The sequence below is a fragment of the Monodelphis domestica genome, chromosome 1 (genome assembly GCF_027887165.1).
Source record: "Monodelphis domestica isolate mMonDom1 chromosome 1, mMonDom1.pri, whole genome shotgun sequence".
Classification (NCBI taxonomy): Eukaryota; Metazoa; Chordata; class Mammalia; order Didelphimorphia; family Didelphidae; genus Monodelphis; species Monodelphis domestica.
In genome coordinates, this window is record NC_077227.1 from 257,882,282 (window position 1) to 257,909,569 (window position 27,288).

Below are 27,288 nucleotides of genomic sequence, written 5' to 3' on the forward strand. Positions count from 1 at the left end.
GGCAAACACTGTCAAACATTACATCAATTAGTTTTGTATAACTTTTCCTTTCTTACAAAGGAAGAGTCAGTGGGAATTGGGTGGCCATATTGTGAAATGACTGTTGTGTAAAAATAAAAGGCATTAGTAAAGCTTTAAAATAAAAAAATGGGAAAATACATTATAGCACCATGAAACTCCATTAAACATGTTTTTGACTAATAACTGTAAACAAAAACAAAAAAGTTAAATATTCAGAACAAGATGCAAAATCTTACATAAGATCCTTAGCCTTTAACAAGTTAGAATCAAAGTATTAACAAACAGTAAACAAGCCCCCCAAAATACTCCATTCTGTATTCCTTTCCAAGTCTATCTAAAGTTCTGTTAACTCTTCCTTTCTTCATTTTCTCTTTTTCTTCCCTCTTTCTCCTCTTCTCCCTCCCTTCCTCTCTCTCTTGTCTCTTCTTTTCTTTTTCCTCCCTTCCTCTTTTCTTCCCTCTCCTTTCTTTTTCCTCCCTCCCTTCATGAAGGGAGCTCTCTCCCTTCATTCCTTGTTTTCATTCCACCTTCCCTTGGAGGTCCACTACATTTCTAGATCTCTAATCTTGTCATATTTCCACTTTTCAAGAACTTAGCAAGTAAGGTTCTTGGTTAATTCTCCTCATCCTATCTTTGAATTTGTCATAGGCTTGGGACTTACAAATTCAAGGTTTCAGCTTTTGCTTAATAATTTCCTCTCCATCCACCTTCAGCAGTTCTGTTGTACTGTTGTCTTTGGAATCTGTCTAGAAGAGGAAGACCCAATACTTTCCTGCTCTATGGCTGCCCCCAGTCAGAAGGAAGCTGTCATAGTACATGATGATGTTGAGAGAAGTGTGAAGGCTTCCTCTCCATTTAAGACTGCCTCTGATGTGGTCTGTCTGATGAATAATGATCATTCATTTGTATTGCTGGCAGTTATAATATAGGAGGTGAAGGTGCAGGAAATGCAAATGGAAATAGTGATTTCATCTGGAATAATAATATAGGACCTAGAATATCCCTGGGATTTTCCTTGGAATGTACAGATTAAATCCTATTATAACAAATACCATTTCAACAAACTCTGGAGAATTCTGAGGTCAAGCCAATGACTTGCTTATTTAAAATGACATTCAGCATTAATTCTAACAGAAAGAAAGAATGTAGATTTTGCTATAATTGAATACAATAATTATGTGTCGATAATAACGAGCTCTTCCCCTCCTATGATCAATGAGCTCATACAAACCTAGTTCTCATCTTGGGGATAGATTCCTCCAGTGGGGGATAATTTTCTTACTTTGGCTCATGCCCCCAGCCCAGATTTCTACTCCAGAAAATGTTCCTGAATAAACTTTAGATATGGCTCATATCTAGGTTAACACTAAATGGGTAAAAAGGTGCTCAACTTCTGCAAGGGATTCAGTGTGTATAATACGGATATCTCATATGAGATGGCTTTTATCTCCTTCTCCTTTACCTAGAAAATGCATAAGGTAAAATGGACTCACAGGAGCTCATGAACAAATATAGAAACATAAAGCACTCATTAGACTACCCTCTGGAAAGTAAAGATACTTTGAGAGATTGCTGAACAAATACTTCCTAATCTCCTTGGACCTCTACCATCTGAGCAATTTATGGCAATAGTGAGTTTACAAGGTCCAGATGTCTTGCCATGGCACAGCAGGGCAATCCTCTGTTGAGAATTCTTTTTCTGTTGAGGAAATCTTCTAGGAGGCTCAGTGCCTAACTTTTGAGGTCAGAAATTTTCTCTCTTTGAAACTACATGGAAAGTTCTTTCTCAGGAAAAGGCAATCAGGAGACTGTCTGAGAAAACACAGGCAGTTTCACCATGTACCTCTCCTGCTCCTGATAATGGAGAGAGAAATATTTCCTCCCTCCCTCCCTCTCTTTCCTGCTGCATTTTTAGAAGTCTAAAAAAGAGAAAGCTTTTATTTATTTTAAACCCTTACCTTCCATCTTACAGTCATACCTATGTTACTGGTTCCAAGTCAGAAGAGTGAAAAGGGGTAAGCAATGGGAATTAAGTGAGTTGCCCAAGATTACACAGCTAAGAGGTATTTGAAGCCAGAGTTGAACCCAGGAACATCTGTCTCTAAGTTTGAAGTGAAGACTTTTAAAAGGAATCCATATCCTTGACTCTGCCCATCAGTGTGGAGGGAGCCCTCATCCCTAGGAACTAATTAAGAGTTTCTATGGTCTTTGAGCAAGATGCAAACATGTATTTACTTTCAGGAGAGGTGCCCTTCCAACAAAAGTTCTGTGCTTATAATCTCATCAGGTTGATTGGCACCCTGATCAAATCAATTAGAGGCTCCCAGAATTATCCTCATTTTACTTATACATGCCTGAGCATTCAGATCTTCTTGACTTTTAAGTCCAACATGCTACATATTTTACTGCCTTCTTTGTTCATTTTACCCATTAGCTTTGTAGTCCATGTTATAGGTCAGTGATGGCAAACCTATGACACATATGCTAAAGATGGCACACAGTAAAAAGGTTCAGGCAGAGCTGCTCCCTTCCCTTCCCCCTCTCTACTGTGCCTGATGACATTTTTCCACATCACTCTCCCCTCTGCCCAGCAGCCCAATGGGAGAGCTTTCTCCCTCCCCTGTGTGGGGTAAGTGGGGGGGGGGGGCAAGCCCAGCACTTGCTGGTGGTGGGGCACAGCATGTGGCTTCTAAAAGGTTTGCCATTACTGTAATAGGTCAGAAGCTCATAGAGTTAGAAGGAACTCCAGGGGAAAATAGAGAACAATAGAAGAATTATTCAATTGGGAATTATTAGGAACTATTGGGAATTATTCTGATGGGAGAATTTTTCTATTACCTTTTTTGGGGGGGGGGCATGATATGTTGTTATGCTATACTAATTTTGTTATCCTATCTGTCCTCTCATTTTTAGCCAAACTCCCTAAAAAAGCTACCTACATTGGATATCTCTACTTCTTTTCCTCTCATAGTCTTCTTTTTTTCTTTAAATCCTTGTGTCATTCTAGACTCATCACTCTCACTCATCCCATATCCAATCAGCTGCCAAATCTTATCTCCACAATATCTCTTATGTAGGTCACTCATCCTGTATAGCCAATCAACTGTCAACTATTTCTCCATAATATCTCTTGCATAGGATTCCAATGACCCTTACACCAATAGGCCATCATCACTTCTCTCCTTATTATGACAGCCTCCTTTTTTTACCTTAAGCATCTCACCATTCCTTTCCATCCAAAGTGCTTTTTTCAAAGCATGTCTGAATACATCATTCCTTTCCCACCACATATGCTCCACCAACTTTACTCAACAAATTTCAGGGGCTCTTAATTACTTGTATGATCAAATATAATCTCCTCTTTCAGGCATTTGAAGCCCTTCACCACCTGGTTCCTTCTTGCTATTCCATTGTTCGTTCTTATTACTCTTCCTTTCTAAGCACTCTTCAGGCTAGTTATACTTACCTCCTTTCTGTTCTTCACAGAGGCTGCCCCCATGTGTAGAATGCCTCCTTTCTTCATTTTGACCTTTTGGAATTCTTGGTTTCCTACAAAACTCATCCTTTCCATATTCCCCCGTTCACCTGCTTGTTGTGCCTTTCCTTCTAAAACTACCTTGTTTTTTCTCTCTCTCTCTTTCTCCCACCCCCCCCCCATATAGGTATGTGTGTATATATGCTTATGTTTATATAGTATTAATTTAATAGTATTTATGTCCCTAATATATATATCTGCTATCTCCAGTTTAAAGGTAAGCTCCTTGAACACAAGGACTGTTTCCTTATCTTTAGATACCCATTGCATAGCTTGGTAGTTAGTGGGTAGTTAATAAGTGCTTATGGAGCACTTCTATGACCATTTGCCTTCCTGGAAACTGTTGTGGCAGAGTCATTTCTTTTTCTTTTTCAAAAAAAATCTTTACTTTCTGTCTTAGTAACAATTCAAAGATAGATGGGCAAGGGATAACAAATAGGGTTAAGTGACTTGTCCATGGTCATCCAGCTAAGAGGTGTCTGAGGTAAAATGTGAAACCAGGTCTTCCCAGCCTCCAGCCTGGAATCACTCCACTGTGCCATCTAGCTGCCCTGAAGAGCCATTTTATCTCTGTCCCTATTCTCTATTTTCTAGCCTGTCCTTGACTGATGCCAGTGATCATTAGCCCATCATTCTTGGTAACATTGTCTAGTGACATGTCTCATCTTTACCCCCAAAACCCCAACAAACTCAGCCAGAGCATGTTACCCAGAATGACAGCAATAATTGGGACCCCTGGGCAGAAATTTCCAGCATTTGTCTGTAAAACCCCCAAATCCAGGTGAGAAGCTGATGGGAATAGGAGAGAGGACAGAAATCCTCAAGAGGATTCAAGGTGTATGAGAGGAAATAGCAAAAATCCTCTGCTCAAAGCAAGAGAATGGATTTGATGGTGTCTGTCAGGTATATGTGATAAAGTTACAAAGATAATAACGACAATAGTGGTGATAAGAACCCTGTAGTAAAGCCCAACCCCAAGGCCTTTTTATTATGCTGGAAGGGCTCCCTCTTTTTTAAAATGCATACAATCTGTCTTAGTATCATTTTAAAAAAAATCTTGGACCTTTCATCTTAGAATCAAAACTATGCATTGGTTTCAAGGCAGAAAAGCAGTAAGGGCTAGACAATAGGGGTTAAATGACTTGCCCAAGGTTACACAGCTAGTAACTGTCTGAGGTCACATTTGAACCCAGGTCCTCCAGACTCCTAGCATTCTGTAGTCTGTGCTACCCCTCAAGAGCTCTTAAATACAATCAAATTCAGTGTTTTCCACATCATTCCTGTTCTGTTCCAATCTCTTTTGTGCAACAGTATTTTTGGGTGGTCTCTAAAGTTGTTAATACTTTTGAATCTTGTGTCTTTTAAAATAAAACAGTGTATCTATATTTTATTTCTGCTTAGTTACATTTGACAAAATAAATTTTAAACTGGTGAGAAAGTTTCAAGTGAGAAACCATGGCTAGATACATGAAGAGAGTGAGCATATCAGAGTGGAAGGAGCGTGAGCCTAGGAGTCTGGAAGTGCTACCTCTGAGGAAAGCTAGTTAGATGACAATCTTGAAGTCCCTTAACCTCTCAGTGGCCCCAGGCAACTGTCGAAGACTAAGTTACTGAGAAGTTGTTGATTTGCATGGGTGGAGAAGATATTTCTTACATGCATGAAACCACAGCAGGCCTAGACCAAAACAAAACATGTGGGGAAGAAACTTGCTGACATAGTGAGCTGAAAGCCAATTGCATTTGATACCTTTGGTTACTAATACTTGGACTTTTTACAAGTTTAGTGTTCAGGATAACACAGCGTCCCTATTATATGAATGGACAAGGAAACAACTGATAGAAAGGAGACTCACCTAATCCTTATAAAAATCTTTTTTATATTAACTACCCTGCCCATAATTCCCCATCCAATTAAATGTTCTTTCCTTAACATTATGGAATTCTGGTAGTTCTTCCTTTCTTTCTGTCTGCCTGTCTGTCTTTCCCTCAAATGCATATAAAAACCATTTTCAACATTTTTCTTTTGAGTTCCAAATTCTTTCTTTCCTTTCCACGTTCTTCCTTCTAGGATAACTTTCTAAATGTCCAGGTCTAAGCTATTTGAATAGATTGCAAGGCTTGGAAATGAACATCCCATGACATTTTTTTGCATCTAGTTTTTGTACACAGCAACAGTAAACAGTGGAGGTATATAGATCAATCACTGGGTAATAGCTATTTTGAAAAAAACTCAGATCATCATGACAACTTCTAGTGAGCTGAAGTTTTCAATTCAATTCAATTCAATAGACATATTCTTGGCACCTAGAAAAGGCCCAGTGTGGTGCCCTACTCACAAGGAGTTTATAATCTAATCAAGGGAATGGCAAATACATTAATTCAAAGGAAAAGGGGATAAAAGTACAAAGCTGAGGCCCAGGTAAAATGCTATGAGAAATATGAGGAGGGAAGATCACTTTCACCTGGAGACTGAGCAGTTAGGGAAGGCTTCAAGGAGAAAGTGACCTTCAGTAAAATAGATTAGTTAACACCTAGGCAACTGAACTTAGATATTATTTCATTAAACCCGAGACATGACTACCAGAATATGGTCTTCTATTTGATAAAATCTGATGGAAAAACTAGAGTAGTCTGGTAGAAATTAGGTTTGGATTATGCTATATACCACACTAAATTCCAAATAGATATGTGACCCAGATATAACTAAAAAGGATCTAAAAGGGGGCAGTTAGGTGGATAGAAAGCCATGCTCAGAGATGGGAGATCCTGAGTTCAAATGTGACTTTAGATATTTCCTAGTTTGTGTGACTATGGAGAAGTCACTTATCCCCACTGCTTAGCCCAGTGATGGTAAGCCTTATCGAGATGGAGTGCTGGGCCCCATTCCTACCCCCCTCCCCAGACCAAGTGCCATACCCTGTCCCCCTTTACCCCAGACAGTGGAGGGAGGAAGCACTCCCATTGGCTGCTGGGCAGAGGGACAGGGGAAGTGAGGAATGTCTTTTGGTGCATGGAGGTGGGAGGGGAACAGCTCCACCTCAGTCCCTCTGGCTTTCTAGTAATGGGCTCAGGTGGACACATGTAGGCATGCTGTAGGCCCTTTTTGGCATGCATGTCATAAGTTTACCATCAGAGCCCTAGCCCATACTGCTCCCCTATCTTGGAACCAATACACAGCATTGATTCTAAGACAGAAGGTAAGGGTTTAAAAATAAAAAAGAATGACTAACTCAAAGAAAGAACTTGGAAAGGAATAAAATGTGTCTAACCTGGGGTCATTTCTCCAAATGGAGGCTCTAGAAAGAGTTTTTTTTCCATAAATGGGATAAAAGTACCACAGGAATGGAAGTATGAACTAGGGTGAGAAGGCTGGAGGTGCTGAGGTAAATTCCAGGGTGAGATGGCATCTGAGGCATCAGGATGCTAAAGTCTAGAGAGTCAGAAGCAGAGCTGGCAGGAGAATGAATGGATGTAGTATCTGATCATATCACTGGAAGAGGTTGGTCACCAAGCAATGGATTTTTGTTTTTTTGTTTTTTTTGTCCACAATTCATGATGCAATCTAATAGATTGGGGGGAGGTGTTTCAATTGGCAGCAGAGGGAGGAGTAAGCACTATGATGACATTATAGTTCTTTCAAAATATCAAAGTAATAATAATGCCTTATGCTTGTAAAGGGATTTATAGTTTACAGAACACTTTGACATATCTTATATCATGGTATGAAGGGAAAATGGTTTAGTCAGAGGATCTGGGTTCAGATTCTGGCTCTCCCACTTACTATCTATATAATCTTGGACAAATCACTTGCCCAAGCACCCAGTTTCCTTATCTTTAAAATGAGAAAATAATCCCAGATGACCTCAAAGTTTCTTGCAGTTCTAAATCTGTGATCCTATACTCTCACATATAAGTGTTCTGAAAATTTCACTGCAAGTAGAACTGGAAAGTAGAACTTTGAGATCAGGGTGGTTTAATTCTCTCATTTTCTAGATGAAGAAATTGAGGCTGAGGGAATGAATGTGCCCCAAATCCCCCAGCTAGCTACTGGTAGTGCCAGGATAGAGCCTTAAATATTTTAAGTGCTGTTAGAACACATTTCAGGGACTTCCCAGAACAAGATCAGGCTGTCTTTGCCCACTAATGTGTATTTGAGCTACCTGACTTCCTATAAAAAGAATATGACATCATCATGGGTAGGTCTAAGTTATTAAGTGATCTAGTGATTTTGACTAAAAGAACTGGGATTCCAGAATGGACATGTAGGCTTAAGACAGAAGTTGGAAAGGAAATGGATGAACAGAATTGCAGGGAATGAAACCCAGAATGAACCGATTCAGTTGGGAAACTGAAAAGATTTTTCCTGGAGGGCAGAGTCCATTTGACATTTTAACTGAGTTGGTGTTCAGGTGGGGTCAGTAACATAACCTGTCCTCCATTAGAACCCTTCTCTGATGCTCCATTGTGGCACGGAGATGCCCATGAGTTCTCAAAGGTGATACTAAAGGAATATAAATGTTGCCAGATCCTACCAAGGTGGAAGTTGTTTGAGTAAGGGCCTGATGAGATCTCTCTGACTACCAGCCTAGCTAAATTCATAGAAGTTCATCACCAGGTTAGCCGTGGGCTATTTGCCTCCATTTCCTTATCTGTCAAATGAGCTAGGAAAGGAAATGGTAAATGACTATAGAATCTTGGATATGAAAACCCCAAATGGGGATACAGAGTCAGAAACAAGCATTTTGGTCACAGCAACTCTCAAAGACAGCAGTGACTACTTAGAGTGATGAAGTGATCATCATTGTGCAGTGATCACAAAGACAAAACAGTTCCTCACCTCTTGGAGCTTACATTCTGTCTGTTTGTTAAGTCTTGGAGCATTCATGATCAGTGTTGGTGGAGGGAGTTCCTCACTAATGAAATCTTAGAATCTAGGACCTAGATGCTAACAATGTTGAAAAATTTCAATCTTGGAATTATGAAGCTGAGGAGTAGGGGTGACCCAGGGTTCCATTAGGAAAGATAACTACTCTTTGAGGTTGAGAAACAGGAGCTCGACCCTGAGGTAGGTTAGCACAGTAGTCAACAAACTCAGGTTTTGGTGTTAGTGAAAGAACCTTCAGATGGCAAAGAATGACAGCAGTGACTATATTAAGGAGCTGTTTGTTGTTATGGGACAACACTTTTGTATAGTCAACTGTGTCTCAATTATCTATAGTTTATACTCTAGAACTCTTTCCACTGCAATAAGCTTAGTTGTGTGAAGATAGAATTAACTCTCTCCTTGTCTATTTTTAGCTAATCAAATCAAGAACTTAAAGTACCCCTACTTAGCATTAAGTACTGAGAGTTCTCAAGTTACTTACTGGAGTAATAAGTTCATACCTCCAAAGGCTTCAATCCCCACTCCCTTGGGCAGTGCTAGGCAAATTGAAAGACTGCCATTGGTTTTTGTGAAGAAGGGGGAATGACAGGAAGTGATATGGAAAATAGGAGCCTAAAAGGAAGAGACCAGCATGGTCCAGAGGCATTCCCTCCCTGGTGTTTGAAGAGATTGGTTCCGAAGATTCATTCCTTTCTTGGCTTTTGGAGAAATTGGTTCCAGAGATTCCTGCTTTGGCTTTGGAGGAGGCTGCATTGGTGGGACTCTGGCTGAAGATACTACCAGGACTTCTGGCTGAGGATTACCAGGAAATCCACATGGAGACAGAGACTTGGGGAAGCCCTGCTAGGGGTGAGCCTGGCTTCTTAGGAGAAGGGCTGGTAGGCTTATTAGAATCTGTCTCTTTATCTACATTTTTCCACTTTCACTCTTTCCACCTCTTTGTAAATAAAGCTGCTAAAAGTCATTTTGACTTAAGCTGTAATATTTTTAAATTGGTGACCACAGTATTACTTTAGGGTTTTATGCTAATATGGAAGTTCTAAATTTAACTCTTATAGTTGCATATGACTGTATATAGAAAATAAATGACATATTCATGCCTATAGTAAGCTTCTGGTTGAGTTGTAATATGATAGATACAGTACTGGGGCTGGCGTTAGCCTGGGTTTGAGCCTTGGCAGTGCTACTTACTATTTGTGTGACCTTAAGCAAAATCCATATAGACCACTCTGAACCTCAGTTTCCTCCCATAAACTGAAAGCATTGGACTTAAGAGACTCTTAAGGTCCCCTAAATTCTAGAATTCATATAGATTTATATATATCATATATGCACACAGACGCACATATATATTGACATACATGCACATATACACACATATCTATATTCATAGAGATTTCCTAGAGAATGGTATGTTATTCTGGACAAGGTCATCATGCCAACCTTTTATTTTATTTATTTATAAACCCTTACCTTCGGTCTTAGAAATGCTAGTCAATTGGGGTCAAATGACTTGCCCAGGGTCACACAGCTAGGAAGTGTCTGAGGCCAGGATTGAACCTAGAACCTCCTGGCTCTGGGCCTAGCTCTCTATCCACTGAGGTACCTATCTACCCCTTGTGCTAGCCTTTAAAATTTTTCATTTCTGCTGCTTGTACTAAAAGTCACCTCTGCCCGGAATTTTAAAGAACACCATTTATTTCCTACATACAGTCATATACAACTAAGCTTACTGCAATGGAAAGAGCTCTAGAGCATAAACTGTAGTCAGTTGGCACAGTTGACAGAAGTACATTCACACAAAATTCACATTTACTGCCTTACTTTGCTGATTTCCTTCAAGTCTTTTTTTTTTAAACCCTTTCCTTCCACCTTAGAATCAATACTGTGTATTGGTTCCAAGGCAGAAGAGTGATAAGGGCTAGGCAATGGGGTTCAAGTGACTTGCCCAGGGTCACACAGCTAGGAAATATCTGAGGTCAGATTTGAACCTAGGACCTCCAGTTTCTAGGCCTGACTCTCAATCCACTGAGCCACTCAGCTGCCCCTTCCTTCAAGTCTTAACTGAAATCCTACTCTCCACCATAAGTCTTTTATGGTCATCCTTGATGCTAATCCCTCTGAGATTACATCCAGTTTATCCTATATGACTTTTTTGTATATAGATGTTTTGTGTGTGTGTGTGTGTGTGTGTGTGTGGTCTTAGATGTACGCTCCTTGAGGGCAGGGGATGTTTTTGCTTTTTTTTTTTTTGGTATCCCCTTAGCTTAGGGGATACCCAAAGTTTAGCACTGTGCTTAGCACAAAGTAGGTGCTTAGTAAGTGTTCATGAATTTGACCTGATTTGAATGTAAGAGCTTCCGAAATGCCTATTCCAGAAACAAACTTTCATTTTAGGCTTCAGTAACTCTGCAATGTCAATCTGCCCCAAACTTGATTTCTGGGACTTTCCCCAACTCAAGAGCAAAGGGTGGGGAAGAAAGCTTCCTTTTAACTTCTTGACCCCTTCTTTCTGTCCCATTGATGTGGTTGAAAAAAACAGTGGACTAGGAATCAGCATTCTTGAGTTCAAGTCTTGTTTCTATTAAACCCTGGACAAATAAATACTTTCACCATTTTGAATTATAGTTTTCTCATCTGTAAAATGAAGGGTTGAACTAAATATCACTGAGTTTCTTTCAAGCTTTGACATTCTACATGCAACTTACATTTCAAATGATCTGTTAAAGCAGGGACCTATGTTCACCGTGGGGACATTTTTCAGTAATTTTTATATCATGCTCCCACCCTGTTTTTTTCCCCTGGGAGCATCAGAATTTGACTGTTTCCCTAGAAGGAACCTTAGCTTCTATGTAAGTATTCAGTACAACAAATTATTAAATATAAAATAGATGTTATTCAATCCAACAGAAAACACAAAACACTCTTGTCTGAGCCTATTGGTCATTAAGGCAACTCTCTCCTTTGGTCAACTTTCACTTCAGGACTCTAGGGATCTATGCTGTTGACAGATAGTACCACCTGGGTTGAGGATATCAATGCAGGAAGAATTTAGGATTGTTAGGAAGTCAAGAAACTTTCCTCTCATGAACTCTCCCTTAGGGATCTACACAATCATTCCAGATTTATAGTGCCATACTAGGAGTCCTTCTGGTAAGTCTCAGTTTCCCTTAGAACTTACAGAATATACAACTCACAATAATAGTGAAGAAAGAAATCCAGGTAGCACCTTTCTGCACACTGTGGCTCCCTATTCTGTTGCTTCTTTTAATCCCTTTTAACTATCAGCTACTTCTCTCCTGGTAAGTCCATTTGGATGTACTGGCTTCCTCTAGGGCCATGATGGCAAACTTATGACACGCATGTCAAAGATGGCACTCAGAAGACCATTCTGTGGGCACATGTCATTACCTGACAGAGTTAGTTGCTAGAAAGGCAGAGGGACTCAGGTGGAGCTACTTCCTTCCCCCTCTCCACTGTGCCTCCCCAGCCTTCTGCCCAGCAACCCAATGGAAGTACTTACTCCCTCCCCTGAGCTGAGTGCCTGGGCTGCTCCATCTCTTTCTCCCTCCCCTGTCTGGGGTAAGGGGGGGAAGGGGTGCGACAGCACTCGGTCTCTGGGAGGTGGGGTGCAGCATGTAGTCTGGAGGGGCAGGGCATGGCATGCAGTCTCTCAAATATTCCCTATCATTGCTGTAGGGTTTTCTGTGTCTTTTCACCTTCTCATAGATCTGTTTTGTTTTGTTCTTGTTTTTTTTACCTTAATTAGTCAGTAATTCCATTGCATATGGCTCCCTGAAGGAATAATATGAATGTGCCAGACTCTCTGTAAGGAACCAAGTTTGTGGGGGTAGCCACTCAGCTATGAGTCTAACTTATCTAAAGGCTAACTAGGGCATATGAACTCATCTAGGAATGTAAATGAAAGGGACTATTTCTTCTAGAATGTCTTAGAGGACAAGAAAACTGCTTAGTTTTACATACCCCCTAGACTTTGGGGAAACAAATTTCAGTGGGTTTATAGGAAAGATAGATAGGACCTGTGGTCTAAAATTCATCAGAGTAAACCCAAGAGGGATGTTTGTGTGAATGTAATAAAATACTGTTTTCCTCTAAGGATGAAAAAAGTAAAGGTGTTAGAGATGTAGAAAGACTTATAGGCACTGATGCAGAATCAAGTGAGTAGAATCAGAAGTACAATTTATACTCCAACATCACTACTATAAAAATGAATGATTCTGATGAACTCTAATCAATGCAAGGAACATCCATGATTCCAGAGAAGTGATGTCAGAGAACACTGCCTATTTCACAACAGAGAAATGATGGACCAGTATGCAGAATCAGGAACACATTTTTGAACATGGCCAATATGAAAATTGTTTCTTCTTGACTATGCTTGAATGAAGAATTCTGTATTTTTTGCTCATTCTTTACTCCCCCCCCCCCCCGCCCCAGTGGATACAGGAACATAGGAGGAACAAGAAAAATACTTGATAGTTTTTTAAAATACCTACAAAAGGAAATGATATCAATGGGTTAGAAAAATGGGAATTGTCTAAAGGGACTAACACATGGACAAGGACTTCAATAACCAATGTTATCTAAAATCATATGTACAGAAAATGGAAACAAAGACAGGCAACAGAGGATACATTAAAGATATGGTCATATAAAAATTATGTCAGGAATGCTAAACTTCTGAACTGAGGGAAAGGAATTTAAAAACAATAAAAAAGATATGTTTTTGACAACTTGGAAGAAAAGAGAGGATCAAAGAAGGGATAGGACCATGGCTTGGGACAGATAGGATGATGACCCCTGATAGAGGGAAAAGGAAAAGTGACTCCAGTCTTCTTTTGTTTTTGTTTTCTCTGCCAAGGAGAATGACTTTTAGGCTGGAAATGAGAGAGCATAAATGAATGACAGAAAGTTGATACCCAAGACAGATAAGGAGATAGTAAGAGAGCATCTAGTTGCCTTTGATGAATTCAGGTCACTTGACCCAGATGAATTACATTCAGGGATATTGAAAGAAGCTGAGGATGCTATTGCTGAGCCATTGTCAGTAATATTGAAAAACTTTATCAAGAATAGATCATACCAGATTAATCTTATTTCCATTTTTGTCAGGGTTACTAAACTGGTAAATCAGGAGAATGTAGATGTAGTCCACCTAGATTTTTGTGAGTATCTCCTCTTCTCATGAAAAAGATGGGGAGATATGGATTACAAAATAACACAATTAGGTGGATTTAGGATTTGGCTACAGGGCAATACTCAAAGAGTAGTTGTTAATGAGAGTTGTTAAGAGGCTAGATAGTTCAGTGGATAGAGAACTGACCAAAGTCAAGAAAAACTAAATTTGGGGCAGTGAGGTGGCTCAGTGGATAGACTTTCAGGCATGAAGTTGTAAGGACCTGGATTCAAATTTGGGTTTAGATACTTCCTAGCTGTGTGACCCTGGGTAAGTCACTTAACCCTGTTTGCCTTCTTGCCCTTCTGCCCTAGAATTGTTACTAGGACAGAAAATAAGGAGAAACAAACAAAAAAAAAAGAACTAAATTCAAATCCTGAGGCCTTAGATACCTCCTAGGTATGTGACCCTGGCAAGTCACTTAGTTTCTATCTGCCTCAGTTTCCTCATCTGTACAATGGGAATTTATAATAGCACCTACCTCCCATAGTTGTAAGGATCAAATGAGATGATAATTTGTAAAGCAGCTGGCATACAGTAAATGCTTAATTTAATGTGCTTGCTTGCTTAGCAGTTCAATATCAGTGTAGCAAGAAGTCTCCTGTGGCGTTTCCAGGGACCTTTAAGGTTTCACATTTTTGCCACTGACTTTGACAAAGGCATAGATTGCATGCTCATCACTTTTGCAGGACAGAAAACTTAGAGGGATGGCTTTATACACTGGAATAATAGAATTAGGATCCCAAAAGATCTTGACAGGTTAGGCTGAATATAATAAGATGAATTTCGGTAGGAATAGATATAAAATCTTAGAATGGAGTTCAACAAATTAGTTTCACAAAGGCAAGATGGGAGGGAGCATAGTTAGACTGCAGTTTGTGTGGAAAAGATAATGGGTTTTTTAGTGGCCTAGAGGCTTCATATGAATCAACATTTTGATGTGGCAGCCAGAAAAGTTAAGTTGACCTTGGGATGCATTGAAAGAGCCATGGCTTCCAGTTGTAAGTTATTCTGCCCTAGTTAGGCTATCTCTTGGGTATTGGGTTCAGTTCTGTGTAACACCACTGGTATTGGAGATCGGTAAACCAAACAGTGTCCAGAAGGGGGCACCCAGGATGACGAAGGTACTGGAGTTCATACCATAAGAAGGTAAGTTGAAGGAACTGGGAATATTCTCTAGGCCCAGCTCTCAATCCACTGAACTACCCAGCTGCCCGTTTTACTGGAGATTTTTTAACTGACTGGGTGACCACTTGCCATGTTTTTTAGAGGGGAGATTTCTTTCAGAAACTGGCAGAACTGTATGGCTGCTGAAGTATCTTCTGAATCTAAACTCTGTGATTCTGTAGTAACTTTAACACCCAGAACAAAGGCTTCATTACTGGAAAAAATGAAGAATTTACACCTAGTCTGGGAACTAAGAAGGAGGAAGGGCTTAGTAGACCTTCCTAGAACATGGCTGAGTACTCTGGCTACATATGAATTCCATGAATTCCTCCTATTGAAATGCTGCTCCTCCTTCAGAGCCCAGATTAAATGACTCCTCTATGGAGTGTCTTCTGATGACCTATCAGGTATTTGTTTTCTCTTCTGAACTCTTGTGGTACTTTATATCACATCTCTAGCATCTGACATATTCTACTTTGCATGATTATTTCCATTGTTCTTATATTATAGCCCTAATTATAATCAATTAGTAAACATTTATTAATTGCCTACTAGGGCCAGGTGGTGCAATGGATAGAGTGCTTACATTCAGATTTGGCCTAGACACTGTGATCCTGGGCAGGTCACCTAACCCTGTTTGCCTTGGTTTCCTCATCTGAAAAAAAAGGAGCTGGAGAAGGAAATAGCAAACCACTCTAGTATCCCTGCCAAGAAAATGTCAGATGGGGTCTCAGAGTCAGGCAGGACTAAAATCAGCAATGACCAGGCATTATGCCTAAGCATTAGGGACAGAAAAAGGCAAAAGACAGTCTTTGCCCTTAAGGGGTTTATAGTCAAATAGGAGAGACAAACTGCCAACATATATATGAAGTAAGCTATGTACAGGATAAAAGAATTAGAAATGATTAGAGGAAAGGTTCTTATAAGTTCTTCAGGGGCTGGGTTTGTGCCTTTTGATCCAAGATGCTCTTAGTAAGTGGTCTCATTTCTTCCCCTTCCCCTGCCATTTCAGTGTAACCAGCTCACAGAGCAGCCAAGTCTGATGAGCTGTGCAGCATGGGAAAACAGTTTGATGTCATGGATGGTGCTTGACTTAGGAGTTAGGAAGTTCTGGATTCAAACCATTTACTAGCTATGTGATCCTAGGCAAGTCATTTAACCCAGTCAGTTTTCTCATATGTAAAATGAGGAATGAATTCTAAGGTCAGTTCTACCATTTCTCTATAGAAAGGAGAGGCTTATCTTTATTTTCTTGGTATGAGGGGCACTGGTACATAGGAGTCTAATAAATGCTTGTTGATGGACTCCATACTTGAGAACCAATGTTGTTGCAGTTAATCTTGAGTCCAGCTTCCTTTTAGTGTGGCTTTCTTTATTATATTGTGTGTGTTGCACATATTCTCTTGGTTTTGCTTTCTTTTCTATGCATTAATTGCTTATTAAATGATTTAATTCTGATTAACTCTCCTTCAAGGAGTGTTTTCTCTGGGGCAGTTAAGTGGCTTAGTGGATATAAAGTCAGCCCTGCAGGTGAGAGGTTCTGGGTTCAAATGTGGCCTCAAGACACATCCTAGCTGTGATCTTGGACAACTAACTTAACCCCTTCTCTTCTGCCTTAGAACTGATATTTAGTTTTGAGTCTAAGACAGAAAGGTTAGGGTTTGGGGTTTCTTGTTTGTTTTTTGAAAAAAGTGTTTTCTTTCTCTATAGAAGGAATATAGCATAGTGAATAGAGAGCTGGCCCTGAAACTGAAGACCTAGGTCCTGTCCCAGTTACAAACTGGTTGTATAACTCTAGACAAATAATTTAACCTCTCTGTTTTTAGGCATCTCTTTAAAACTAAGTTGCAAAGGAGGTGTTGAATTGGTACAAGGAGTTTCTTTACTAAGGAATTCCCTAAACCAATGAAACCCCACATCCGGTCCCTATTTAGAGAAGTGTTCTCTTTTCCTATCAGCTTGCATATTTCATTTCTGAACCTCTTGGATTTAATTTCATGTCACCACACCCACCCCACCCAAATCCTTAATGTGAATGCCTAGAATGGGAGGCTTTGGGATTGTGATTGTAGCTAAGATATGATTGTGCTATTATACATACTAGATTCAGGCTTCTCAGAGGGTCTTTGGCTTTTCTCTGCCACATGAACTTAGCCATTTTTACCATTTTTATCTTCTCTTTTGTGTATGTTCTTTGGCCCAACCTTAATGGCTCAGAATGGAAGACTATGGGAGGAAGGATGCACAAAGCTTTAGATGATCCCTGCTATTGCTTATGAGTCTTGCTTCTTTGCCATGGAAACACTTCCAACAATATATTTATGGAGAGGAATTTTCTGGTTGGTTAGGAATGTGTCATTTGTGTTGGTTAGCACTGGCTACCTAGGGTCACAAGGGTCATGTATATTTTCCATCAACCAGCATTAAGATGAAGCTCCTTAAGCTCAAGGAGGAAATAGATAGTAAGACCATACTAGAGTGGATCTTAACCTTCCCCTCTCAGAACTAGATAAATTGAATCAAAATATAAATAAGAAAGAAGTAAGGGAAGTAAATGAAATGCTAGAAAAATTAGAGTTAATAGCTATCTGGAGAAAACTGAACAGGGATAAAAAGGAATATATCTTCTTCTCAGTAGTATATAGTACTACTGAGTACATATACAAAGATTGACCATGTACTAGGGCATAGAAATATTGAAAACAAATGCAGAAATATTAAATGCCATTCTTTAAGATCATAATGTGATAAAAATTATAATTAACAAGGGTCCATGGGAAGGCAAATTTAAAGTTAATTGGAAATTAAATAATTGAATCCTTCAAAACAGGTAAGTCAAAGAAGAAATCATAGAAACAATTGTAGACTTCATGAAAGAGAATGACAATGAGGAGATATCATATCAAAACCTATGGGATACAGCCAAAGCAATACTTAGGGAAAAATTTATAGCACTGAGTGCTTATACCAACAAAATAGAGAGGGTGGAGATCAATGAATTGGGTTTGCAACTTAAAAATTTAGAAAAATAACAAATTAAAAATCCCTAGATAAAAACTAAATTGTAAATCCTAAAAATTAAAGGAACTAATAAATAAGAGTAGGAGCTGGTACTTTGAAAAACCAAATAAATTAGATAAAGTATTAGTCAATCTAATAAAAAAAAGAAAGAAAAAAATTAATAGTATCAAAGATGAAAGGGGCAATCTCACCTCTAATGAAGAGGAAATTAAGGCAATTATTAAGAACTACTTTGCTCAGTTATATGGCAATCTAGGTGAAATGTGTGAATATTTACAAAATTTCAAATTGCCTAGATGAACAAAAGAGGAAACAGAATTCTTAAACAGTCCCATCTCAGAAAAAGAAACCTAACAAGCCATCAAGGAATTTCCTAAGAAAAAATCCCCAGGGCCAGATGGATTCACAAGTGAATTCTATTAAACATTCAAAGAACAACTAATCCCAATACCATATAAACTATTTGACAGAATAAGCAAAGTAGGAGTTCTACCAAATTCCTTTTATGACACAAATATGGTACTGATTCCAGAGCCAGGCAAGTCAAAAACAGAAAGAAAAACACAAACCAATCTCCTTAATGAACATAGATGCAAAAATCTTAAATAAAATACTAGCAAAAAGGCTCCAGCAAGTGATCCCAACCATTATTCATTATGATTAGGTGGGATTTATACTGGAAATTCAAGGATGGTTTAATATTAGGAAAACCATCCATATAATTGACCATATCAGCAAGCAAACCAACAAAAATCACGATTATCTCAATAGATGCAGAAAAAGCCTTTGACAAAATACAACACCCATTCCTATTGAAAACATTAGAAAGTATAGGAATAGAAGGGTCATTCCTCAAAATAATAAACATTATATATTTAAAACCATCAGCAAGTATCATCTGCAATAGGGACAAGTTAGCAGCCTTCCCAATAAGATCAGGAATGCCCATTATCACTTCTTTTATTCATATGTTGTAGTAAAAACCCTAGCAGTAGCAATTAGAGAAGAAAAAGAAATCGAAGGGATTAAAGTAGGCAGTGAGGAGACTAAAATATCACTCTTTGCAGATGATATGATGGTCTACTTAAAGAATCCTAGAAAATCAACTAAAAGGCTAGTGGAAATAATTAACAACTTTAGTAAAGTTGCAGTGTACAAAATAAACTCACACAAATCATTAGTATTTCTATATATTTCCAAAAAAACTCAGTAGCAGAAAGAGAAATTCTATTTAAAATCACTCTAGACAATATATAATTTTTAGGAATCTGTCTGCCAAGACAAAGAAATTTATATGAACACAACTACAAAATACTTTTCACATAATTGAAACTAGATCTAAACAATTGGAAAAACATTAATTGCTCATGGGTAGGATGAGCTAATATGATGAAAATGACAATCCTACCCAAACTGATTTACTTATTCGGTGCCATACCTATCAAACTACCAAAAAACTTTTTTATAGACTTAGAAAAAATTATTACAAAGTTCATCTGGAAGAACAAAGGAACTAATGAAAAAAAATGCAAAGGATGGGGACCTAGCAGTACCAGATCTTAAGCTGTACTCTAAAGCATCAAAACAATATGGTACTGGCTAAGAGACAGAAGGGTGAATCAGTGTAATAGACTAGGGGTAAATGACCTCAGGGAGACAGATAAACCCAAAGATCCCAACTTTGGGGACAACTCACTATTTGACAAAAATTGCTGGGAAAATTGAAAAACAATATGGAGAAAATTAGGTTTAGATCAACATCTTACACCAAGATAAATTCAAAATGGGTAAATGGCTTAAATATCAAGAGTGGAAATCATAAATTAGGTGAACACAGATTAGCATACCTGTCAGATCTGTGGGAAAGGAAGGGATATAAGACCAAGCAAGAGACAGAGAACATTGCAAAATGTAAAATGAATGATTTGATTATATAAAATTTTAAAAGCTTTTGTACAAACAAGGCTAGGCTCCTTAGGAACTTGGCCTGAGAAGGAAGGTTATGGTCTAGCTGCTGGTTTTTTGTTTTGTTTTGTTGTGATTGCTAAATACTAGTGCCAACAAATTCACAATTCAATCCACTGTGATGTATAATCCCAAAAACAGCTAAGGAAAACAGTCTAAAAGAGGGATTACTACTGATTTGTATATGTGATCTTATACTTTCATACTTTTCCATTTGTGGAAAGAAAGGAAGGGTGTATGCTTTGTTTATTAAATGAGTACCAATGTTATCCAATGTGTTTGATCTGAATTTTTTTAAAAATTTTATTTAATTAGTCAATTTAGAATATTTTTCCTTGGTTACAAGTCATGTTCTTTCCCTCCCTTCCCCCCTACCCCCTCCCATAGCCGATATGCAATTCCACTGGGTTTTACTTGATCTGAGTTTTGTGGCTGTTTAAAGTTGTCTTCGTTTATGTAGTTGGAATCATTGTGTAGAACATTCTTTATGTTCTTCTTTGTTCATTCTGTATCACAACATGCAAGTCTTTCCACATTTCTTTGAATTTTTCATATTTCTTTGAATGACTTCATATTTGTCATCTTGTATAGCACAGTAATATTCCATTATATTCACAGATACACACAATTTGAGAGTTGGAAGAGTCTTTATTGATCATCTAGTCTAGGCCAATATGTCACAGGAATCCTCTATTATGTCATATCTGAGAAGTTGTCATCTTTTCTTTGGAGCCCTCCACAAAGAGGGAACCCACCCACCTTCCAAGGCAGCTCATTAATTCAACTTTTGGTCCACTCTTATCATTAGCAAGTTTTTTTTTTTACTGATATCAAGACTAATTTCCTCTTTACAATGCCTTCCAACTGCCCTAGGTTTTATCCTGGGAGTAGGGGTGGGGTGTGAGGGCGTATCCACCCAGCACTCAGGTTCTTACCTGTGGCTCCAAGAAGCTGTAGTATTTACAACTGCCACACCCATCTCCTCAGATGGGTTTAAACCAGATGGAGTATAATCTATGGGCTACAAACTCATCAGTGAGTCAGGGGGGTGTCTACACCAGGCATGTGAAGATTTCCCCCAGAGGAATGAGTGGATGACAATTTGTTTCAATATCCATGAAGGCCACTGAAGAAGGTGCAATGGAACATTTAGAGTTTGGTCAGACATCAGAGATGCCAAGGATGCCCACTGTATCCCAGGCCATCACTAATCATCCTATCTTTTGTCTTGCCACTGTAGACTTTTGATGACTGGAAGGAAGAGCGAGGCTAACAACTTTTATGCAACTCAGCTTCACTTAAATCCAATTCATGCACAAGTCGACATCATCCCACGAGGTCATTGGTCCTTTTTAAAAATGAAGGAAGAACAAACAATAACCTGCTGGGATCAGAGCCTAATCTTCCTCCTGTATGACAGCCCTTCAGATACCTACAGATGACATTTCCAATTCTTCTCCTGGCTAATCAGTCCTAGTGCCTCAATGGATAACATCCATTTCTACAATTTGTTTAGCCATTCCCTGGTAGTTGTTCATTGTTCATTTCCAGATAGTGTTTGTTGAGCACATGCCATTAATCTCTGCTATTAGGGAGACCACGGATGGTGAATCATTTGAGCCTGGGTAGTAAGGCTGAAGTCCATTAGGTGTCTCCACTAAGTCTGGCACCGATATGGTAAGCTCCTTGGGGGAGGAAGATACCAGCCTGCCTAAGAGGGATAAATAAACTGGCCCAGGAAATGAAATAGGTCAAAACTACCCTGCTGATCAGCAGTAGCATTGGACCTATGATTAGCCAATGCATTTTCAGCACCAAAAAAAAAAAGGAAAAAAGAAAAATTGCTGGGTACCATTATGAATATTTTTGTCCTGCATTCTTGCAGCAAAAAAACTTAGAAAAGTAACTTCAGAGGAAACTAGGTGGCTTAGTGGATAGAGAGTTAGGAGGCCTGAAGACAAGTCCTGGATACAAATTGGCCTCTGACACATCTTAGCTTTATGATCCTGCACAAGTTACATCCTAATTGCCTAGCCCTTAGTGCTCTTCTGCCTTAGAACTGATATTGATTCTCTGACAGAAGATAAAGGTTTAAAGAAAAGAAAATTAACCCTATAGGGATATCGTGGTTTAACGTGTATGACCAATTTTGTAAGTCTTGTTATAACTACTCTTTTTGGAAGAGGCCAAAATAGCAGATGTGCACTGATAACTGCTTGGTTTCACTTTTATTTAATTCACTCCTAAGGAGTAGATTAAAGGAGAGAAACTAAATGAATGTGAGGAACTTAACTGCTTTATCCTGAGCAGTAGCCAGGCTGGTGAATAATAATTATAATTAACATATGGTTAGTGCCTTAAAGTTTGGAGAGTATTTTGTATCCATTATTATTTCATTTGTGCCTTCTTGTACCCTAGTAAGGTAGGTGCTATCACTATTCTAATGATGACTAGATTGTAGCAAAGGGAAATGAAGGAACTTGTCCATTGTCACATGAGTAAGGGTGAGAGGTGGGATCTAAACCCAGATTTTCCTTCTTTCAAGGCTAGAGCACGTCTTGAGAACTAAATCAAAATTTATTCATTGTTTTTCAGTCATGCCAGATTCTTTGTAACCCCATTTGGGATTTTCTCAGCAGATATACTAGAGTGGTTTGTCATTTCCTTTTCCAACTCATTTGACAGATAGGGAAACTGAGGCAAATAGGGTTACATGACTTGTCCAGGATCACATAACTAATAAGTTTCTGAGGCTGGATTTGAATTCAGAAAGACAAATCTTCCTGTCTTCAAGTTTGGCACTATATCCACTGCCACCTAGCTGCCCACTTCATTCATTTATAAACATTATATGTGCCTGAGTACCTTGGTTGATACATTTAGCTCCCAAATTGAACATCAGATATTGACGAGTTTCACTAAATCACATTGCTCCAGTTTTTCTTTCCTGGTTCCTTAGGAGGTCGGAAAGCAAGAAATAATAAGTTTAGAGTTCATGGATTTGCTCTCTAAGCCTACTTTTATAATAAAAACAATAATAGCCAACATTTACATAGTGCTAAGAGGTTTGTAAAGAACTTGACAAATATCTTATTTAGTTTTCACAAAAACCTTGGGAAGTGGGTACTATTATTTTACCTTTTAGAGATGGAGGAAACTGAGGTTAAATTACTTGCCTAGGGTAATACACCTAGTGTGAGGGAGGATTTGAACCTAAGTCTTCCTAACTTCAGGCTGTATGGTCTACTTTTCCTCATCCATAAAACTGGTTTAACTAGTATACTTGCTGTCACTGTCATCTTTAATATCTGACCAAGCTCTTAAGCACTCTATGGTGCCTGCTTCAGCTGCCTTCATAACCATTGGAACAAATTGTTCTCATATACCCATTCCACTGTGGAAGTCTTCACATGTCTGTAGTAGACTTCCCCTTAACTTATTGATGTGTTTGAAGCCCGTTGGAAACTTTCAACCTGGTTTAGTCCAAGCTGGGTGTGGATACTACAGATTCTTGGAGGCACAGGTTAGAGTTGAATGGCCAGTGGACACCTAAAGTAGATTGAGTATCTCTGAAAAGGACCCAGCCAGGCCTCACATCAGAAGTGCTAGTACTCCCTGAAACCCCCAAACACCCCAATGAAAAGGATGGCTTTCCTGAAACATCATTCTATTCCTCTAGGTGAACTGAGCGTCTTTTTCCTTGAGTGGAGTATGAAGACCAGAGGCTCTTAGATTCCAGAGATGACTTGGCTGCACTGATGCCCATTTTTTCTAGCCATGACCCCAAACACCAGTTCATTAGACTATGAGCTTTTTGAGATCAAGGACTGACTTTTTGCCTTTCTTTGTATTCCATAATGTTTAGCATAGTACCTGGGACATAGTAGATATTTAATAAATGTTTATTGATTGACTTCCTTTCCTCTTCTAGAAAGCATGTAAAGTCCCAATCATACACTGAACACCTGCAGGTTGACACTCAGTGGAAATAATATCTACCTTTGGATCAAGAGTAGGTGCTGCAAAGACTTGGAATCTGACTTCACAAGCATCTAAAGCATTTCCAGGGAAGAGGTTTCAGGTGGAGATAATCTCTCCACACCTGCTTACCTCATCAAAGAGGTCAGGTTTATAGAATCCTAGGATAGTAGGGCTGGAAGGACCTTGGAGATAAATTTATAGATGACAGTATTCACATGACAATTCCAGAGAGGTAATTTTACCCAAATGAAATAGAATTGAGCATTCTAACACCAAGACCAATGACACAATGAAAAAGCATTACCCTGGATTGAACTGGATGATGGCTGGGTTCATCCTCTACCTGTGTGCATCCCCAGGACCTCCAAAAGCTGCTTTCTCCTTTCCTTCATTTGAATGCTGCAGGAAGCTGGGTGAAGGTTACATAGGCAGGGATGTTTCTTTCCTATAGGACTCTCCAGGTTATAAAGGAGAGAAAATGAGGTGAGGGAAAACTGGCCAAGTTTATCTTATCAAGTGTCATTTTCTACCTCCTATTCTACTAGCAAATCCTTAGTCCTACTCCCAACCCCTTGGGAATTGACTGGCTTGGCCAAAGGGAAGGAAGGAAACAAACATTTATTAAACACTGGGGCTTTACAAATATTGACTCACTTATCCTCCCAACCATTATTACCCCCATTTTATAGTTGAGAAAAAGGAGGCAAGCAGAGGTTAAATGACTTGCCTAGGATAACACAGACATTAAGTGTCTGAGACAGTATTAGAACTCAGGTTAGGTCTTCCAGATTCCAAGTCCAGTGCTTATATGCATCTTGCCCCTACCAGTACTGCCCCTTTGGCTCCCCAGCAATCTCTATAGGTATGGGTTTCCATTACTTCCTTTTCTTCCAGGTTCAAATCCCAAATTTGGTGAGCTATCCCAATGCCAAAAGCAAAAAGGGGAACCCGAGAGTAAAAAGTGGAGGGTCTTTACTAATGATCTAATACAGCCTCTTCCTCCCTTCAGCGGGGAGGGGGGGTGCAGGAAAGAGGGAAGAAATTTAGCCAAGGTCACACTAGTGGCAGAGTCGACGCACCAGTACCCAGGTCTCCAAGTTTGGAGTCCAGCCGTCCCTTCTGTCTTCCATGGCCTCCTTGGGCATGCATGCAGTGTGCTTGGAGTTAAAAGACGGTGGAGAAACTGGGGGTGTGGAGAGAGGCTGGTCTAGTTTCTTCAATTACACCCAGACCACTTTAGGAAGGAAAACCCGTATGACTTCTACTTTTTTTCGGCACGGGTCCTTGAAGGTGGGTTCCGGGAAAATTTCTAGTAAAATCAAGTCTCCCTTCCCTCACTTTCCAGGCACTAGGCTCTAGTTGTGCCAAGTCAGAAAGTGGAGGATATAATGCTCTGCTAATGAAGTGCGGGGGTGGGGAGGGGGAAGAAGCCAGCCTGACACCACATCCAGAAACAGAACAATTTCTTTAGGGAAGAGACACTCCTTTCCCTCTTCCCTCCCCTCGGTGTTTGTTTCTGCCGCCCTCCTCTCCCCCAACCCCCCACATTTCCCAGGCTGGGACACTTTCCTGTCAGGCTGATGGGTTTCCAAAAATTTCGTCAGCATCTCCTCCTGACCTTGGGGTTTGCAGGGAAAGCAATGCATAGGCCAGCTGGATCCTTGCGGATCAAACGGTGGCCGACCTGGAGGAAAGGGGAGCAGATCGAAGTCCTGAGTGTAGCTGAGGTATGCTGGAAATCCCCACTTCGGTGGGGAGGCTGGTGGTTTTTAAAAACGCCTTTCCCTGCCTTATTTGGTCACAGGAAGTGGGCGGGGATCGGCCTGCTCCGGGAGGGCGAGATCATAAGACTGTAGTGCTGATGAAGTGGAAGAGCTGGTTTCAGTTCGCCGTAGTGCATGTGTGTGAGGCTGGAGGGTGTCCCTGGGCTGTGCTGTGGAGGGTTTGGGTTGTGCAATCCTTCCTAAGCGCCAGAGAAGAAGTCCTCCCCTGCTGTTGCATGCTCCCCCCGCTCCCCCCGCCTCTTTTTTTTTTTTTTCAAGCTGTGAGCTCAACCGATGAGTCAGAGCCATGCAATCCTGACACTGCATCGCAGGGCTGGGGGTGACACAGAGGGAGAGAGCGAGGGAGAAAACACGGGCTCTGTGCGAACCAGGTACTTAGAGCAGGACTGAGCCCTTGCACGGCGGACCGAAGGTGACGGGACGCCAAGGGATTTGCAAGCAAACTTCTCACTCCCTCCGAGGACCCGTGGAGAGAGGGCCCATCAGCCAGGAAGGAGGGGGTGGGTGGGCAGAGAGCGTCGGTTTGTTTTTAAATTTGGGGAGGTGCGTGCAAGCTGGTGGTTCCCCGGGAGATCGAAATCGGTCCACTGCAGCAGGAAGGGAAGCCGATGCCGGAGCTTGTCGGCCCGTTCCCGCTCCTCGGAGCTGGCACAGGGTAAGTGACACCTCTCGGGCCCCTGCAGGGTCCCAGAGGCCTGGCTGCCGCCGCGCGGTGCCAGCCCCAGCCCCTTCGGGTCGGGATCGGCTGCATGCAAACAGTGGCTGCTAAGAGGATGGTGGTGGCCGGGGCTGATCCGGCTGCAGAGGTGCAGCTGGGGCCTGGAGCTGGTGGGCGTCCAACCTCCGAGTGGGGATGGTTCTGGGAGATTTCGGCGCCCAACAACTTTTGTGGGTCGCGGTGCTTGTGAGTGTGTGCGCGCGTGTGTTCCCCTCGCCCCCTCCCCCTCTCCCTCTCCCTTTCCCTCCTCCTCCCTCTACTGCGTGTGCGTGCAAACGGACTGTTTGTGCAGCTACGCAGCTCAGTCCCTCTTGTCTCCAGCAGCCGGGGCGCGGCCACCGGCGGAAAATCCTTCCGACTGGGGGCACTCGGCGTCCGCGGCTTTCTGGCTGCTCTTTGCAGCCCAAGTGGAACGTGATGGCTAGGGCAGCCACAGTGGACCTTTGAGGGGCAAAAAGAGTCGGTGTCTCCGGGAGGGAGACTTGCGAGTTGCAGTGGTTTGGCCCTTGGCGGGCTTGGGACGGGACTGCTGCCCTAGAGTTGGGGAGGGAGGACGAAGATGAAAGAAACCCATTTCCTCGCCGGCATTTTACTGCCTGGGTCTTGGGTTTTCTAGGGGCAGGGCCATGGGGTGGTGGGAATGAGGGCAAGCGTATGGAGAGGCAGACTCTGCTAGGCTCTAGGCAGGCGGGCTTATTAGTGCCGCCCCCAGTACGGGGACTCTGCTGGCACACCTCAGATCTGTCATTCAGACCCCCCAAAACTCCCACGCACCTCCTTTTCCGCTCCGAGATCGAAGGCTAGGCCAGTCCCTCCGTGAGCTTGTCTGTGCTGGGCTTAATAAGTACCCTCGAGGCCCATGAGGAGCATAGTTTGGGGTTTGTTTTTCTTTTCTTTTCTTTTTTTTTAATGTTTGAGGAAGAAGCTGAGACTAAGGCTGGTGCTTGCATGCTGCCGAGAATTGCCTTGTGCACTCTCTGGGATCTGCACCTCTTGGATCTCTTTCTGTGCAGT

General features: G+C 40.8%; 1 protein-coding gene across 2 annotated transcripts in view; it reads left to right on the plus strand.

Moving 5' to 3' along the window:
• The window catches only part of MIDEAS (mitotic deacetylase associated SANT domain protein), a 163,736-nt gene that overhangs the window by 53,252 nt on the left and 83,196 nt on the right, over positions 1-27,288 (plus strand). Inside the window, exon 1 of one of the 2 annotated variants that reach the window (XM_007472854.3) lies at positions 3,824-26,211. The exons of the other annotated variant lie outside the window; for it this stretch is intronic. The gene's annotated coding sequence lies outside the window, so the exon portion shown is untranslated. Of the gene's footprint in view, positions 1-3,823; positions 26,212-27,288 lie in introns of those variants that run through there. 2 annotated transcript variants of the gene reach the window in all.